This window comes from Panthera tigris, chromosome D1 (genome assembly GCF_018350195.1).
Source record: "Panthera tigris isolate Pti1 chromosome D1, P.tigris_Pti1_mat1.1, whole genome shotgun sequence".
In the NCBI taxonomy this organism is placed as follows: Eukaryota; Metazoa; Chordata; class Mammalia; order Carnivora; family Felidae; genus Panthera; species Panthera tigris.
In genome coordinates, this window is record NC_056669.1 from 59,691,636 (window position 1) to 59,698,517 (window position 6,882).

At 41.6% G+C, this 6,882-nt stretch overlaps 1 pseudogene; it reads right to left on the reverse strand.

Annotated features, from left to right (window-relative positions):
* Positions 1-3,552: 3,552 nt before the first annotated feature.
* Positions 3,553-4,566, reverse strand: LOC102949334 (annotated as a pseudogene).
* Between the last annotated feature and the right edge of the window lie 2,316 nt (positions 4,567-6,882).

Below are 6,882 nucleotides of genomic sequence, written 5' to 3' on the forward strand. Positions count from 1 at the left end.
GCTGTGGAGTTGCAGCCTTTGCGCTCCCCTTGTTTACAGTCTTAATGGAATTTAAACCCTCTCCTTTCTCCCTTTTTAGTTTAGTCCCTGCGGCTGTTTCCAATTTTCCACTTTCTCTCCAGCTGCTTTTGGAGAGGAGTGCTTTTCCCATATTCTCTCCACCCGCCCCCCCCCCCCCATCTCTGTCCTCTCTCCACCTGCAAAAGCAGCTCCCTGCCCACTGCGGCCCCTCGCTCCCCAAGTTAACCTCTCTGTGCCACGTACCTGCTGAATTCTGTGGTTCCATTTGTGCAGATTGTTGTGTTAATCCTCTAATCAGTTTTCTAGGTGTGCAGGATGGTTTAGTGTTGGTCTGGATGTATTTCATGGACGCGAGACACACAAAAAACTTCCATGCTGTTCTGCCATCTTGGCTCCTTCCCTGTGTGTAGAATCTTAATGGAATTTAAACCCTCTCTTTTCTCCTTTCTCCCTTTCTTGTTAAGTCCTTGCGGCTGTTTCCACTTTTCCACTTTCTCTCCAGCTGCTTTCGGGGTGGGGTTCTTTTCCCATACTCTCTCCTCCCCTCCCCCCAGCCTCCGTCCTCTCTCCACAAGCAAATCAGCTCCCTGCCCTCCATGGCTCCTCTCTCCCCCACAGTTCACCTGTCTGCGCCGTGTACCTGCTGAGTTCTGTGGTTCAGGTTGTGCAGATTGTTATGTTAATTCTCAAATCAGTTTTCTAGGTATGCAGGATGGTTTAGTGTTGATCTGGCTGTATTTCATGCACGAGAGACACAAAAAAGACTTCCTTGCTGTGACACCATCTTGGCTCCTCCCCTCCAGTACTATACTGTTTCAGTTATTGCTGCTTTGTAATAGAGCTTGAAGTCTGGAATTGTGATACTTCTGGTTTTTTCTTTTTCAAGATTGCTTTGGCTTTTCGAGGCCTTTTGTGGTTTGATACCAATTTTAGGATTGTTTGTTTTAGCTCTGTGAAAAATGCTGTTGGTATTTTGAGAGGAATTGCATTAAATGTGTAGATTGCTTTGGGCAGTATAGACATTTGAACACTATTTGTTCTTCTAACCCATGAGCATGGAATGTCTTTCCATTTCTTTGTGTTGTCTTGAATTTCTTTCATCACTATTTTGTAGTTTTCAGGGTACAGGTCTTTCACCTCTTCAGTTAAGTTTATTCCTAGATATTTGATTGTTTTTGGAGCAACTGGAAATGGGGTTGTTTCCTTAAATTCAGTTTCTGCTGATTCATTATTAGTGTATAGGAATGCAACAGATTTCTCTACATTGATTTTGTATCCCACAACTTTACTGAATCCATTTATCAGTTCTAGTAGTTTTTGGTGGACTCTTTAGGGTTTTCTGCATTTAGTATCATGTCATCTACAAAATGTGAGTGTTTTATGTCTTCCTTCCCAATTTGGATGCCTTTAACTTTTTTTTTTTTTTTTAAGTTTTCTTTACTTTGGGGAGAGAGAGACAGAGATTGAGAGAGAGAGATCAAGAGAGAGAGAGACATCGAGTGCTTGTGTGCAAGCAAGGGAAGAGCTAAAAGAGTGGGAGACCCAGAATCTGAAGCAGGCTCCAGGCTCCAAGCTGTTAGCACAGAGCCAATGTGGAGCTTGAACTGGAGAACTGTGAGATCATGATCTGAGCTGAAAGTCGGACACTTAACTGACAAGTTAAGCCCCCCAGGCACCCTGTCTTTTATTTCTTTATGTTGTCTCATTGCTTCTAGTACTATGTTGAATCAAAGTGGTGAGTGGACATCTTTGTCTTGTTCCTGATTTTAGGGGACAATGTCTCAGTTTTTTTTTTTTTTTTTTTTTTTTTACCACTGAATATGATGTTAGCTGTGGGTTTTTCATATATGGCTTTTATTATGTTGAGGAATATTCCCTCTAGACCTACTTTGCACAGGGTTTTTATCATGAATGGGTGTTGTACTTGTGAATGTGTTTTATTGTCAATAGCATTCTAATGTATGAATGTACCATAATGTATTTATACATTTTATTGCCAAAGGACATTATTTTATTTCTAGTTTTTCACAATTAGGAACAATGCCACTGTGAATATTCTTGTACGTGTATTTTGATGACCATGTGTCTGAGGATATTTTGGGGGTTAAGAGGTATGCATATCTTTAGTTTCACTAGATAATGGCAAATTGTCCTCAAAGTGGTTCAGCAATCTACAATCTCATTAGTAGTGCATTGAGAGTTTTCGTGGTCATCTTCTGGGAAATTTTGAAATACATATACAAATATGCTATGTTTATACAATAGATATGTGAAGTTGTACAGTGCACAACCTGAACATCTATATGTGAGAGGCTGGAGGTCAAATGCCTTTTCTTATGCTTATTTTCTGAAGTGACTGTTCAAGTCTTCTGCCTATTTTACTATTGTCTTTTTCTTACTGATTTGTAGTTGTTCTTTATATATTCTGGATACTAGTTCATTGTTGGTTAAACCACCTACAGGTCCTCTGATGGACTTCCATTTGCTGACCATTAACCTTCTTAGAACAGTCTCCTCTCTGGGCTTTGGTGAGGCCACTCTCCCTTTAGTTTCCTCTTGCCTCTCTAACCCTCATACACAAACCCAACCTTCTGGAATCTCTTGTTTCTGTCTTCCACTCCTCATTTCTGCTGTTACCAGTCAGGCCCAGGCCACCGTCAGGTCCAGGCCACCGTCATCTCCAGTATCCCAGCCTCCAGGCTTGTGTCTTTCTGATCCACATTCTACTAGGGCTGCAGAGCCATCGTTCCAAAACACAGGTAGGATCTTGCCATTTTGCTGCTTTGGACTCTTTAAATGGCTAAATACTGCATGGAGTAAGCACTCAAACTCCTTATCACAACAGATGAGGCCTTCTATCACTTGGCCTCTGCTTATGCATTCAGCCTCCTTCCCTGCCAGGCCCCCACCTGCCCCTGTGCCAGGGAAACTGGGCCTGGCTGGGAGTTTCCCACTCAGCCATGTACCCGTGCCTCTGTGCCTTTGCCTACCATGCTGTTATGGCCTGGAATTCTTTTTCTTCTATCTCCTTCCTCTTCAGTAAACACCTTATCTTGTGTTTCAAACATAACTCAAATTGACCTTCTCTGTGAAGTGTTCTGTCTTAGTAATTGTCTTCCTCTATGTTCCCACAGAGTTTTGTGCATGAAGGTATTATTGAACATTACCTGTCTTTATAGTTTGGAAGTTTTATAGACTAGAGCCTCCTTCAGGGAAGAGACCAGTTTCTTTTTCTTTGCAATCATGGGGCTAGCATGATGTATGTAAAATAGATGTTTGATGAATGAATGTGAGAATGCATGAATATCACATGCAGAAAGAAGGGGAGAAAATTTAGAAGCTAGAGACAGAAGCTTCCTTTGGAGTTGGTTACTGTATAATTCTGGATGAGTAGCTATTTTCAGAAAATGGATAAAATACTTTCAAAGATGAATGCAGATAGTCAAAGCCAAAATACAGCAGGGATGACTCATTTGCACATACACCCACTTGATAGTGAGAGTACTTGTAGGACCTATAAGTCCCAAAGAGTCAGGTGGGAAGCTCCCTGTGTGAGGGCAGAGGCTGGGGCTTCTCAGGGGGGCTAGTAGCTCTGCCTTTTGGAACAGAGTTGGAACAGTGTTGCCAGGTGCTGCCTGATTTCCTTGGTCCCGGCCCCGTAGATGACAGGGTTAACCAGACATGGGAGCAGCATGTAGAGGGCGCTGAGTGAGTTGTGCATGGCCGGGGAGGCGGTGGGAGCCACACGGTAGATGATGGATGAGGACATGGTGGAAGAGTAGACGGTGAAGATGACCAGCAGGTGGGAGCCACAGGTGTTCAGGGCCTTGGAATTTGCTCTGCCTGATGAAATCCAGAAGGCAGCATGGATAATGTGAGAGTAGGAGGCTCCAAGTAGCAGCATGTCCGGGACTCTGTTGAAGATGTGGACAGTGAGACCCACAGACTTGTTCGGGGAGATGTCCCCACTGGAGAGCTTCATGAGGGCCATATGCTCACAGGCAAAGTGGTGGATCAGGTCTGAGCAGCAGAAGTGAACCTGGGAGGCAAGCCCCACGAGGGGGGGCAACAATGCAAGTGTTCCTGGCAGCTGCCGCCCCCACCAGGCCAGCCAGCAACTGACCCATCACTATCTCAAGGTAGCACAGAGGGTAGCAGATGGCAATGTAGCAGTCCAGGGCCATGACCAGGAGGATGTTGCAGTCAAAGACAATGAGGAAGTAGATGCAGAACATCTGGAGTAGACAGCAAGGCAGGGAGATGCGGTTGAAGTGGGTAGAGAAGCTGAACAGCATGGTGGGCATCACAGTGGCGGCAACACAGATGCTGACAGCCAGAAGGGAAATGAGCAGGTACATGGGCTGGTGCAGGCTCTGCTGGGCCACCACCATGTGGGTGACCAGGGCATTGGCAGAGATGATCACCAGGTAGAGGCTGAGGAGGGGCAGCACCAGAAGGGCTCGAGTGCTCCTGCAGCCCAGGGAAGCCCACCCAGAGGAAGCTGGTGTAGGACCCGTTGGAGCTGCTGTCGCTCCATGCCAACATCTTCCTTGGGAAGCAGAATGGTCTGGGAGCAGGATGGTCTGGTTTCCGTACCTTGACCCCTACTAGGGCCCGCCCCACCTTCACCAGGCTTTGGTCTTCATGAGTCAATATTCCTGGAGAAAAAAATGAGAAGCTAAGGGTCATAATTTAATGACATATGAACCTTTCAATAAGTTTTTGCATTTCAAATATATTTCTCAGGGTAGATTTCGGATGTAGGATTATTGGGTCAAACAATCTGAACATTTTTGAGCATGCCAAGTAGATTTCTGAGAAAGCTGTATCAGTCTCATGTCTGAGTCACTGGTGCTAGTATTAAATTAATATGATTTAATAATTTTTATTTTAGTAATTTGATGATTGAAAAATACTATCTCGTAATTTGCAGGTTCTTGTTTCTGAAATATCTGTTCATTATGCTTTGCCCATGTGTATAAGGTGTTAAGTATTTCCCTTAGCAATTTAATTATTAAAATTAATTATTCCTCTTTCATCCACTGACACAAAATTTTCAAATCTCGTATTTTTATTTTGTTTCTGATATTAAGACTAAAAACTTTAAATTTATAAAATGAAATCTATGGGCATTTCTTCTTATGAGTTGGTCTTAAGCTTGGAAAGTCTTTTCTTATTCAAAGATTTTGTTCCCCTTTAAAATATGGCATGATTTTTTCATATTAAATTTTGATCCACAAGAAATTTGTTTTTGTCACAAAGTGACAATCTAAGTTGGTATATTCCTCCCCAAGGAACTAAATACATTGTTCTTGTTTCAGCTTCTCCATTGCTTTGTGTTACTATCTTTATCCTAGATTAAGTTCTTGTATGTCATGGGGTTGTTTTACAGGTAGTGATGCTCTGATTGTTCTTGTGCCAATACCATACATTTTTAAAAAAATAAAAGCTTTATTGAGGTATAATTTGCAGACCATACAGTTTACCCATTTAAATGTACAATTCAATGTGTTTTTTTTGTTTTTTTTTTTAGTAAATTCAAAGAGCTGCACAACCATCACCACAATCAACATTTTCATCACATCAAATAGACACCCTTTACCAACTGATAGTCACTCCCCGTTTCTCCCAATCCCCTCAGCCCGAGGCAACCACTTTCTATGTCATTGGATTGGACTATTCTGAATGTTTCATATAAATGGAATCATACAGCATGTGGTCTTTCATGGCTGGCTTCTTTCACTTAGCATACTGTTTTCGAGTTTCAATATGCTATAGCCATGAGTATGCCATTTCCTTTTAGTGGCTGAATAGTACTCCATCATGTGGATAAACCTCATTGTATTGATCCACTCATCAGTTATTGGATATTTGGGATGTTTCCATTTTTGGCTATTTTCAACAATGTTGCTGTGAACACTAATGTACAAGTTTATATGTACACATGTTTTCATTTCTAGGAGTAGAATTACTGGGTATCTATATACTCTCTGTTTAATCTTTTGAGGAAGTACCATATTGTTTTCCAAAGCAGCTGCACCATTTTACTTTCCCACCAGCAGTGTATGAGGGTTATAATTTCTTCATGTCATTGTCAACAGTTATTATGATCTTTTTAAAAATTCTAGCCATCCATGGTGTTCTGATTTGTGTTTCTCTGAGGGCTAATGATGTTGAACATGTTTTCATGTGCTTTTATTTGGAGAAATCTCTATTCAAATCCCCTCCCTGTTTTTATTAAAATATTTTTTTGAACATTTATTTATTTTTGAGAGAGAGAGAGGGAGACAGAGCACAAGTGGGGGATGTTCAAAGAGTGAGACATAGAATCTGAAGCAGGATCCAGACTCTGAGCTGTCAGCACAGAGCCCGACTTGGGGCTCGAACTCACAGACTGTGAGATCATGACCTCAGCCAAAGTCGGACCTTCAACTGACTGAGCCACCCAGGTGCCCCTCCTCTGCCTGTTTTTAATTGAATTGTCTTATGCTATTGACTTGTAAGAGAGTACTCTACTATTTTAGCCATTATAGTTTCATCACTTATTTTTCTTTTTAGTGAAACTTACCTTTATAAGTACTTTGATTAAAATTAATTTTTGTTATTCTCAAGTTTTATTCTTCCAAACTTTAGAAACATTTAGCCAATTTTCAGAAACAATCTCATTGTGATTTTTAAAAATTGGGATTTCATTAATCCTGTAAATTAATCTGTGGATGACATTGATAACATTCAGTCTTTCCATCTACTATCAAAGTACGGCATTCTGAAAAAGTCTTGATTTACATCTCTCAACAGTTTCTTAGTTTTATTTGTACAGGTCCACGGCAGCGGGCACTCTATCTACTTCACTCACAGTTA